Source organism: Hyalella azteca, unplaced genomic scaffold (assembly GCF_000764305.2).
Source record: "Hyalella azteca isolate HAZT.00-mixed unplaced genomic scaffold, Hazt_2.0.2 contig9714, whole genome shotgun sequence".
Classification (NCBI taxonomy): Eukaryota; Metazoa; Arthropoda; class Malacostraca; order Amphipoda; family Hyalellidae; genus Hyalella; species Hyalella azteca.
Genome location: NW_025939776.1, coordinates 86,931 through 100,094, shown reverse-complemented (window position 1 = coordinate 100,094; position 13,164 = coordinate 86,931).

Genomic DNA, 13,164 nt, shown 5'->3' with positions numbered 1-13,164 from the left:
ACGATCGTAATTTGTGGCCCCATTTACTTAGCTGAGACTAATTTGTTAAAATTTAGCTCCGCTTTGATCTTAACAAAAGGCCCAGCTTGTAAATTAATTTTAATTTAGATAAATTTATAGAAGTGGACATTGGGTACCAAACTTAACTAAAAAGTGACTAGTGATTTCAAACTTTCATCGTTTCAAGCATTTACGTTCATGGAGCGATTCATCGTGAGATACAAATATAAGTATTAGAATTCATAGCAGTAGAATATCTAGAACACATAAATTTCTTTAGTGGCAAACGAAAGTCATTTACAATGAAATTAATTTGAATAAACAAAGGTTGTAATTACAGATAGAACAGCAGAAAGAGAAGCAGGGTCGACAATGCATTAGAGTACACAGCATTAAAAATACAATTCAATGAATGATATATGTTGAAAAATGTAATACCACAAACCGAAGCAAGGCTATTCAATTACACCAACAAAGGAATCGTTTTTTACATATTTGGCCGCAAAGGCGTGATTTATCCCAAGTATTATGCACATTCCTAAGGAATAAATCAAGTACAACAAGACTTTATTTCACAAGCTTACAGCATTTGTGTTCATAATTTAAATCTCTTCTTCTCTTCACGTTGACAAACATGCAAGAAGTCTTTTTGTAATATTTCTTAATTTACAACATTTTGCTTCTACTGGATTTTGTAGCCGTACAAAAGCTGACAATATTAATATTGATTTTTAAGCGTTCAAATGATAAAAGTAACATCAATTCCACTTCTATAATTCTAACTTAAATCTAAAGGGAAAGAAAGCAATAATGTGAGTAATGAGCAGTGAAAATTTCACCGATCCAGGTATCAGGTGGTGGAGAAATTGGCGTGGTGTTGGAATCAATTGGTCAGACAATGTGTGGAAAAACTATCATCGTAGTGACTGCTCGTATTTATGTGTCGAAGACATCACATGCACAGCGGCTAACTCATTTCAACATTGTTCACTCAATTTGAAAAGAAAAGCTAAAGATCGGGTTCCAAAGGCCGGATCCCTTGTGAATCAAGTCACGAAAAGTTCAAGAATCGGCAACAGGCCATGGGCCTATTTCTTCAACGCCGACACTTCTATTCTATTCTATTGTATGAGAAATGGTCAGAATGATGACAGCGCCCGCTGAAATAATCATGTACGACAGGTACAGAATCCTCGCACTTAATTATGCCCAAATAAAATGTAGAACCGCAACTCAAACTGACACACTGGCTTCCCAAATGCCTGATTATGAGCTAAATAACGCTCAAGCGTATGCTTTAAAGACTAAGAAGAAAAAACTTTACATTGATTTAATACAATTAGTTTATTTAATGCAATTCCTTTTTTTCAAAATTTGCTTGTTTGATATTAATGCAATTATTTTTCTCGCGTAGGAGATATCGTTAATTTAATTTAATTAGTTTATTTAATGCAATTCCTTCTTTTCGAAATTTGCTTGTTAGATATTCATGCATTTATTTTTTCTCACGTCGGAGTTATCGTTAGTCACTCACGCCTGAATAAACTTTATTGATCAGCTTCTCTGGCTACAGGTATATTCGAGTCACTAGTTCGGCAACCACGCGTCGGCAGACAGAGGCTGTAGCAGCCTAAACCTTTGTTATGGTATTATATACCTCCTACAGAATTGGTCTACTACTGTCCTGAAACTAAGATTTGGAATCAAAACGAAATTATACACAAAATTGCAGATATCCCCGCGCGAACATTCACATGAGTTATTTTCTTAAAACTAACGTATTAAAACTTCACAAAATGGCAGATTCATTCAATAGCGAAATTTCGTTACTTGCCGATCATTTTTTGACAGGAAGAAACACAACTTAAATTAAAAAAATATAACTCAGCACTCACTGCAGTGAGTAACAGAGAGCGCATTTTCTCGTCGACGAAAACGTGAAGGCACGGACGGACAGACAGACGGACGGACAGGCAGACGGACGGACAGACGGACATGGCGCGCACAATAGTGCATTTTTTCCATAAATGAGAAAATACGCTAAAAAGCATTATTTATGAATTAAAGCTTCCGGTGATTAACTTCCAACGAGAGCTTCTGTAAGTTTCGCTCATTTTGCTCGCTTCTTCCCAGCAATGAGTGATCACTCTATAAGAGAAGGAATGCGAGTTATTTGGATTGACAGAACTCGCAATTAAAAATGTTTAGCACGCTCGGACTAATCAGTTGGCATAAGCATGTTTCGAAGGAAAACTCACCATTAGATGACACTTATGTGGTTAAAACTTTATTCATTTGTCATTAATATGCAGAAATGAACAAAAAATAATTATTTAGTGAAGAAAAATCTTGCTCGTCGTGAAAGGCATCAAATAAATCCAGTATAATAGTTCTAATTTGCATCCAATGACTCGATTTCGTATGCAAGAAAAGATTACATTCTGCGATATTGGTTCAGTTTCGTCTCATCCTTCGCATGAGAACCTCGGCCATCCTCACTTGGAAGATCTTCCTACGTCTCGAAGGAATAACACGGTATGTGATTAAATGCAATTAAGGCTTCAAATTCTCGCTCAGCTCACTCGTTATTGGCTTCGATTGAGCCTATGAGAGAACTGCAATAGTGGGCTATTGTTCTGATGGCAGCGGCGACATGAAAGGGACAACTGTCGTTACCTGTCCCCTTTCCAATATCAAGGGACGAACTTGGTTAATGCTTGGCATGAAAATGTGACAGAGTTCGACACGATAACTTTTCATTAAAGTCTTGAGTTTTTTTAAAGAAGCTAAAAAGTATCAATTGAAGTTATAAAATTTTGTTTGATCATAACAACATTAATATAAGCGCGATCCAAGGACCGATGTTTCGCTGCAAATAAGTAATTTTAAAACAGAAATAAACGGGAATCTTGTCTTTACAGAGATAACAGTTATTAAACACGACAAAATAACTATTGAGCTTCGTAAAATATTTAACAATTTCATTTCCAAATATTTCATGAGACCACGTTTATAAATCACAGCGGGCAAACTATTTCGTGTTCTTCAGTGCTGTTTCGTGCTGTTATTTGTTTGAAAATTTCATGAACTCCCGGGTAGCAGCAACAATTATTAATATATGTGCTCAATACACTTGTGCATCCAACAGTGGACGAAAAAATTAATTGGGAAATTCCCATCTATTCAGTCCAACGCAATATATCGTGGCATTTTAGTTTTTTTTACGGAATTGGACTTCTTTTTAAAGCTTACATTTAAGTGCATTTGACTCAACTTCCCAAATACCTAATCAAATTGAGTCGTTGAATATTGTGCAGTCCCACTTAGACTAAACTCAACAACTGTCAAACACTGGAGTATAGTCAGAAACTGCATCTACAGTGCTAAACTTCATAAAATTTTCTCATTTGTAAACCCCGGCCTTCGTCATTACCGACTAAAAAATACCCTAAAGCTATTATATTCAAATTATTACTGTTAATGGGTAAAAAAAGCAATAGTGTAGGTAGAATTTCCAAAGTTCATTGCACTAGGAAAATGACTTAGTAGCGCGAGCATATCTGTGCGTACGTAGGAGTTGACAAACGCCCACGGTATATTCTCTTAGCGGCCGCACCGAAGAGCTTCGTTTAATATGCAAACGAAGTTATTTTCCATGCAATCACACTGTTGTCAGTAGGACTCTTTTCCAACAGAAACGTTCCCAGGGACGTCACTCGAGCATCCAAATTCCCGAGCTGTCTTTGTTTCGAATCCAGCAGTCACAGATATTTTGCGTAATTTGGGAATTTATGGAGAGAGAAACATACGCATATGCTGCTCGTCAGAATAAAGCAAGAGATAGGAAGCCCGTCCGAACTGCCACAATCTTGAGCTTTGAAATGATTTCAAAATTCTGCTTGACGTGCTGTTGCATTCTACTGGAATGGTCAATCTTACCTGCGTTCAAATATGCCCAGAAGTTTGAACGGATGAAGCACGAATTCGGTAGTTCAAAATAGTGCGTTTATTGCGGATTAATTCCTGCACATTAATTGACTTTGCACATCGCGCTCAGTACACTCTTCGGAGCAGCGAGATGGAAGTCGGTGAATTCATGAATACATATCTCAATATTAATAAATAATTCGTATTTGAAATTGAGTTTTAGTCCATATGAAGCAGAGGTCAGGTTGTTTTGATGGACCCGAAGCATCAACATGCAAACAAGGGGAGCGAGAACTATGCAGAAGACTGCGAACATTTTATTTCGTCTCGTGAATGGATTTTGGGTTTTAGAGGTAATAATAAGGTTCACAATAGAAGCAACCATATTTAGGGGATATCTTCTTTAAATAGAAATGTATTTTCCTCTTTACCATTGTGCCTTGTTTATTGTGAAACCTATACCAATAATTATTCGAGGATTAATTGGAATTAATCGTCGATAAAATTATGGAAAGGAGTCAGGAGTCTTTGAGTCAATCAGCGTGTGTACACTGTACAATGTACATGGCCTTCACACGTTGAACACAATCTCATGAAAATGAATAATTAATTCAATACTTATCAGAAAAGCATTCGTAAAAGAAATACAGTTTTAGTTCTAGAGCTTTTGCGTTTTTAAGCCAAAATTCATGGTTTAAGAGTTTTTTTAGAATGGGTATACTCGACCGTGGCAATAAACACTCGAATGTTATGGAATGTTTGAAAACGGTTCCTCATCATCCTAAACACAAATTTACGTGTCATCCAAGACTGAATAACGCGCACGCTTATCTGCGTCAAAAACTAGTATAAGCCTTAAATTAATCGAGGTTTTGACGATGACTCAATTAAAATCAGAAGCAAGAACAGATCTACCCTTATCAGGCCTTTTTTATTGTATGTTCCTTCAAGTTTTTGCCTTGCTGTCTCTAATGCTTATCTAATGGTAGAATTAGCTGTTCTAATGCTACAATGTAGACACGTTTAACGATGTATGTACAAGTTATTGCGAATCTGAATTCTTTTTACCGTTTATGCTGCTGAGGTTTTGTTCTCCGTGGAAACATTATTAAGTCGGCACAGCGTGCAGGTCTTGGCAAGCCCGAGTGCGTGCGGGGATTTCTAAAAGTCTCCCGGGTCCACTTTAGACTTATTTGGTTGTATAGAAAAAGTAAATCGGAATCTTGGCAACAATAATCGGTTATTAAAAGGTTTAAAATAGTAATTGAGCACCTCCATATGAAATGCAACCATTTTTAATAATGTCAGTAAAGATTGTAACCACGCAAAACATCAAAATATTGCTTTAAACAATGGCACATGTTAAAAATTCAAAAAATTTTTATCGGCGAAAAGGTTGGGAACTTGTTTCAGTAAATTTCAAATGGTCAGTTTTTTTGCATCTTATATTCCAGAACTGGCAGTGAGATGCTGACGAACGGTCAAGGATCTTGCTTCTCTGTCGTCAAATACAAAAAAATGTTTGGGATTCCTGAACAGATCAGTCGAGAATGACCAAGCTTCAATATCACGGTACGTATATTGACTTCTTGCTGCATACGAAAATTACAGAGCATCTAAAATCTTAAGATGCTCCGGTGCTACTCCTAGGGAAGTTTTTGCGGTACGTAAACTGACTTCTTGCTGCATACTAAAATTACGGAGCATCTAAAGTCTTTAGCTTGCACTGTGCGGCAGATAAAATCTATTTATGTTCCAAGCGAGCGTTTCTTCTTAACGCTCTTTTGGGCAGATAACGAAGTTTTGAAAAGGGGGTACACGTGGGGTTTTTTCCTATATTTATAACTTGTAAACTGAAATAACATAGACAAACTAATTACACAAGCCAATATTCTACATCTAATAATGTCAAATTTCACCATGCATAATTTAGGGTGCATAACAACAGAGATTATCTGACATTTCAGCCTTCAAGATTCCGATTCCCCAGGTTCCGAATGCGGACAATGGCGTGTGATGTACCAACTTGAGGTATATAAGGCTGAGATTGTGACAACGGACAAATCGGTTGAAATCCTAAGATAAATCGCAACTGCGCGTTCAAGTTCTTTTTATTTCGGTGACAGTAACTAGTGTGTAAAGATGCCACTTCAATTTATATGGTGATTTTTTTCGGTAGTAAATCGGTACGGCCAGTGAATTGACTCTGCAATTGCATGCAGTGCACTGCAGTGAGAGTTGGTACGGCCTGTCAATTGACTCTGCAATTGTATGCAGTGCACTGCAGTGAGTATTGGCATGGTCTGTCAATTGACTTCGTTTGCATGCAGTGCACTGCAGTGTTGGTCGGTGTGGCCTGTCGCTTGACTGTTCAATTTCATAAAGACATTGCTCCACAAACTCGTGCATATAGTTTTGTTCAATGCATTCGTGCATAATCTAGACAAGTATTGCAATGTTTTGTTCATTTCACAATATTGCTAGACGGGTGGCTTCGCACTATTAAATTACCAAAAAAAATAGTGAACTGAATACAATAATTCTGTAGAGCTGCCTTAATAATCATTTCAGATTTTTTGCAGTTCAACTTTATTGCCAAGTGCCAAGTAATGTTTTAACCCATTAGTGCTCATGATCCCTAATTGGGGATCGTTTGTTTTTGTGGAAATTATTCCGGAACTATTGACCGGGAACATGTTCTTCTGAACCGGAAACTGCTTTATATGAAATATTTACACCATATGAAGGTGTTTAGATGGAAATTTCACATATCAATAATTTGGGCGTTAATGGGTCAATTGTCAGTAAATGTTTGATTGATTTCCATTATTCTGAATGCAATAAATCCAGGAATACTGTCCTGAAAAAACTACGACATATTTACCTTTGTGGTCTGCTAGGTGGAGGGATACATTATTGAATATTTGTTTTTTTTTATAATTTATTTGAGTTCATGTTCATAGACTGCTTTGAAAAATAAAATGAGGTTTTAAAATAAAAATGCGCTAGAAACATATACAGCTGCCATAGGTAAAAAATTTGATCAGTACTCATTGCAGTGAGTGACAGAGAGCGCATTTTCTCGTCCGTCCGTGTAGTCACGGACGGACGTGAAGTCACGGACGGACATGACGATTACTATAGCGCCTTTTTAGCGCATTTTCTCATTTATGGAAAAAATGCACTATTGTGCTCGCCATATCCGTCCGTCTGTCTGTCCTTCTGTCCGTCCGTCTGTCCGTCCGTGGCATCACGTTTTCGTCGACGAGAAAATGCGCTCTCTGTCACTCACTGCAGTGAGTACAGAGTTATATTTTTTCCATAAATGAGAAATTGCGCTAAAAATGCATTTAAGCGTATTGCAGTGACGCCTTGCTCATTGTCTGATGGACCTTACAGCCTTGAATTTCACCTTAATAAGCCATTCTGCAACTGTCCTTTTGAGGTAATAATTTAGAAGATATTATTTCCAACAAACGTCCTCGCGATCGGGTTTCGTACTAATATAGCATCACCGTGGGCGGACGCTAACTTGGTTATGTACCGTTCACCTCACGCTATTTTCCGCACATTGCCAAAAGAATGGATCACACAATAACGGATCACAACTGGTTCTTTTCGCTCAACATTTTATGAAATAAAATATCCAGAGTTAGCATTACATTTCGGCAATAATTTGCAATTTAAGATTGATAACTCTATAAAAATAATTTAATGCTTAGAATTTATGTGGGATGAATTAAATGGCCCGACTAAATAGTCCTCTATCTTTACCCGCGGATGTTATTGAGTTCCTCCTTGATTAAAAAAGGCTCTGGTGTCAGGCGGTAAATTAGAAATATTAAATTTATTGTTTTATTTTTTAATTTAAGTTCATCGTCACACTATTTACCATAAACATGGAGTTGTGTTCCGAATAACTTCCATGAGCGTTTAAATGTGTAATGAGTGCAATACATGTTTGAATAACTGTTTACATCTTGTCTGATTCATTTTTCTCATAGCTTCATATAATCATGATGTACAAAGCTCCAGATGATGACCACCTGAAGTTGAATGATAAAGAATACCTCGCTGCTAGTAAAATTATCGAAATGTATGAAGCAATAATAAAAATGATTTCCTCTTATAATTTGAAAAATAAATTTTAATTCATTTAATCCACTTTCATGTAACAATTTCCGTCTATATTCTTCCGTCTGAAAATCATAATTTTACAAATTTATCCAAACTTCTTCGATTTTTTTTTTCTGGGAGCAAACAGTTCAGCAGTTTAAAAATATTGCACACTATTTCTTATTTTTCACTGTGCCTCAAATATACTACGGGTAAAAGTTAACAGATCCCTAAGGCTTGCCTATTTATTTATACGAGAATCAAAATTATATTTTGTATCACGACCAAGCCTGGGGTTGCTGGCGGCTTTATACCGCAGCGACGTCGTGCAGAGTCAGGCTCTCTGTGACGTTAAGTGACGCGTCACGACGAGCTTGTGACGCATATATGGCGCGTCCTTGCAAACCTTTGAAGTCGATGTTTCACGTCACAGAGATGTGGCATGTAATATATGAAATGTTTATTTACATTTATTGCATCAAAACATGTATTTGAACTTAACATTTACAGGTAGCATCTGGTAAAATCTGCTAAAACGATCTGACGACACCGGGAAATTGGAACATTAATAGAGAAATAGATCATTTTGACAGAAAAATTATTTGAAAAATATTAATTAGATTTAATCTGTGTAAAGCACGTGATTCAAGAATTAATCTTTGTTATTGAAACGGACATTTTCTCCACGATAGTCAAGTGCGCAATCGCCCGAAAGTGCGAACCGGAAAAACGCGGGGCTCTTTCCGCTCGTATTTCTCGTGCGCCGGAATGAAAGACTGGTGCTCAAGGTCTCGAAAAAGAGCTATTCAAAGAGCCGCTCACTCAAATGGTCTGCTCATGCTCATGTAAATTGTACACAGCGTCACATTAGTTAAACCGGCGGCTCTCGTCTATGCCTAAGCAAAGGCACACTATACTATAGAAAAATATTTATTTATAATTATTCGATGTACTGTAATTCTTCGGCGCTCAGGTATCATGATTGATCTATCTGAAAAAACGAAGTTGTAGTAATTTTTCATCATTTTTATGTCATTTGCATAAGGCCATGCTCTTTACAACAGAACTTGATGTAGATAATTTGTCCTGTTCGCTTAAAGAGCATGCATATATCAACTTCAAGTGTCAAACGTACGGCTCTTAATGTCAGGTCACTATAAAACTATAGGAATGTTACTATAAAACTATAGGAAGTGACGTTATCACTGTGACTGCACTCCTATACATGATGACCACACTTCTCCTGTTTCGTGACGCTCCTTGACAAGGTTTATTACATCATTGATTTATAGAGGTGCATCCCTAGTCATATAATCGGTCAAGCATAAATAAGATGAGCCTTCCCGTGAACAAGGCCAAGTGATCATTTATTGGGTTAGAGTCGCTGGGGCGGAAAGCTCGCCTTATAAATAATAGAGGCCTGTTGCTCGACGAGCCTTGAGCACGACGAGCGAGCAGCAAAATATAAATGTTTTTTATTTTACAGACTGCCTAGGCATATTTCACAGAATTTTTAATGTAATGTTGTGAATGCTAGCATATTTAGAGGCACAAATACCAACAACAGTGGTCAAGGGAAGGAGTAGTTCGAATTCATGGGGTGTGATCAGCTTTTTTTTAATTTCTTCTTGAAATGCTCGATTCGAGAGTTAAATAATTAAGTCTGCACATTCAGAACATGTTTGTACATATATTAAATTGACTGAAGATTGATCATAATGTAGTTAGAGGGATATTATATTTACATCTTATTCTAACGTCGGAATAAACACATTGGAAGAATTGAAACATCCAACTTTTGATGTAGAATATTAAGCGAAGACTCCTTTTTAATAGATAATAAAATAATGTTTCGGTTACAGACAAAGTTCAGTAAATTCTATTCATCACTAAACAAAGCCAGCAGTCACAACAGTGCGGTACTGTAGCATATCAAAGATTCCCGTATGCTTAATGACTAGCCACGAAGAAAAAGCACATTTTAGAAGTTGCGCTCCATTAGCTTCCGTTCTTGTTTCGCGTTCATTATGTTGGTTCCAATAAAGCCTGTTCGGTGTTGCCGTGTTCTTCCCATTCTTCACGCGCGTTACTTCATACATTACAGGTACCATAACTCAACTTCGGTGCTGGGCATTTCCTGGAATGTCAGTTTCTTTCCAGTCTCTGAGAGAATGCGAGACTTTCCTGGGCACTAAACCTAACATATAAGCCGCAGTGGGCAAGAATGCATCATGTACCCCTCAACAGATACTCCCTCGTATACCCCGACTCTCAGCCCACAGTCTGTTGTTGAAGAATACATAATTACAATGAAATTTAGGAATATATATTTCTCTAAGAATGAATACATTCAAAGTGGGTTTGAAATGATTTTTTATCTTATATTCATGAATCTGAACGAATCTAATCATTTCGATATGTACACAATATGAAACTATCATTTCAAATATAACCAGCTTTTCCGAAACTTCCGGTACAATTGCCTAAGATATTTTGTAAATGTCACTTTATATTGGTGTCACGAAAACCATCGAGTTCTTCTATGTGGGAAACCTTGGTAGTCGAATTTGTGATAGGAGATGTTGCGCGCTACTTATACAGCGCATCACGAAAACAGTTCACACATCTGCAGACACACAAGCCGATCTTTAATCTAGAAAATTTTTTATTTAACATGCTTTTATAAGGCATTTTCTCAAAATCAACGCTTTCAGCGTCATCTCGAGCTACCTGATGCGAGTATTTTTGGCCTGCTGTCGCTTATTTGACGGTTCTACATCAGTGGATGACATAACCGAACATGAATGTTGTGGCCATGGTTGTGGCTTTCTTTGTAAGCGTGCAATAGAGTCTCTTATTACGACTTTCCATGTCTGCTCGCAAGGCTTGCGTGTTTTGCAGGCAAAAGTCAGGACAGAGGCGTGGTGGGTATACGAGCTTGTTATGTCGCAGCCACAACTTTTACGTCTGACACAAGTATTGGTTTCTCATCGCGTGCTAGAGATTGCTGTGTTTTGCAGCCGCGTGAATTGGTATGCGAGATGCTTCCTTTGCTGCTGGTGTGACTGCTATACGCCTGCACCTTTACAGCAGCTGCTATACGCCTGCACCTTTACAGCAGCTGCTATACGCCTGCACCTTTACAACAGCTGCTATACGCCTGCACCTTTACAGCAGCTGCTATACGCCTGCACCTTTACAGCAGCTGCTATACGCCTGCACCTTTACAGCGACTGCTATACGCCTGCACCTTTACAGCAGCTGCTATACGCCTGCACCTTTACAGCAGCTGCTATACGCCTGCACCTTTACAACAGCTGCTATACGCCTGCACCTTTACAGCAGCTGCTATACGCCTGCACCTTTACAGCAGCTGCTATACGCCTGCATCTTTGCCAACAGCGGTTATACGTATGCACCTTTACCAACAGCTGCTATACGCCTGCACCTTTACCAACAGCTGCTATACGCCTGCACCTTTACCAGCAGCTGCTATACGCCTGCACCTTTACAGCAGCTGCTATACGCCTGCACCTTTACCAACAGCTGCTATACGCCTGCATCTTTACAACAGCTGCTATACGCCTGCTGCTGCTGCTGCTGCTGCTGCTGGTACACTGCGTAACATCTGTTCCTGCTGCTGTTATACGCCGTATCTGCCAATGATACTGATACACAGCAGTATCTGTCCATACTTCTAAACAATTGCAGCAGATTTAATTACTAGTTCCCTGCATCTGCACCTGTTGTGATTGTTACACTCTTCTGTCTGCATCTGCTACTGAAACAGTCATGACTGCTACTCAATAAATATTAAAGGCCTCTTTCCGGAGATTCCGGTCCCAATGTTGCTGCTAAACTGCAATCCAAGTATAAACGTCGCCGAATATGTCTTCGAATTTTGGCTTGGTAAGGCTGTAACTGAATTAGAGCGATGATGGTTACTACAAAATATAAAAATCTGCTGCTCCTGCAACTGTGACTGCTGATAGGCATGCATTTGCCGTTAAGTGAGGTTTTTTATTTTAGTTAAAAAGAACAGCGTCAGCAAACTTTGGTTGAATATAGAAAAACGTTTTTTATTTTCATTGGTTATTATAGCAGCAAAGTGACCACTATTTTAGGCCACGGCGACGATAAATGTTTAGTCAATAACATTTAATGCTGTAACTACAAATATATATGAAAAAAATGCTTTGAGCCCTAAATGCTAGCTTCATTTCATTATGAATTAGAAGAGAAATGTACTTATTCAAAGAAAATGTTTAGGTCGAAATATGCAGCTTCGATTTCCAAGAAAGTGTAAAAGTGAGTGAGTGCAATTAAATATTACTAATTACTTCATAAAAATTGTAATCAACATTCAAATTAGGTATATACGCGAGCCCTCATCAAAGCAAGACTGCTGCTCGTACTCGATATATGTACGCTGTTTACGTGCTCTGAATTTTTGCTTTATCTTTAACGAATTAGGGACAATAATAACTACTGCAGTTATTAAATACAACTTGGTCAGCCTGAGGACATCGTATGTGAAGGCAGACCATGATGTGTGGGGGCACTGAGTGTGAGGCCAGCACGAGGCGTGTGAAGATAGCGCGGGGCGTGTGAGGGCAGAAGAGGGCGTGTGAGGGGTAAAAGAAGGTGTATGAAGGCACTAAATATGAGGGCAGCACGGGGCGTGTGAGGACAGCACAGGGCGTGTGAGGGCACTGAATGTGAGGACAGCTCAGAGCGTGTGAGGTCAGAAGAGGGCGTGTGAGGGCACTGAATGTGAGGACAGCACGAGGCGTGTGGGACAGCACAGGGCGTGTGAGGACGTGTGAGGGCACTGAATGTGAGGACAGCTCAGAGCGTGTGAGGGCAGAAGAGGGCGTGTGAGGGCACTGAATGTGAGGACAGCACGAGGCGTGTGAGGGCAGAAGAGGGCGTGTGAGGGGTAAAAGAAGGTGTATGAAGGCACTAAATGTGAGGGCAGCACGGGGCGTGTGAGAGCACTGAATGTGAGGACAGCACGGGGCGTGTGAGGGCAGAAGAGGGCGTGTGAGGGCGTGTGAGGCTCACAAGGCGCGGCACTGTGTGGGCGTGCCCTCCTCTCTACCTGGCAGTGCCATGGCCCTT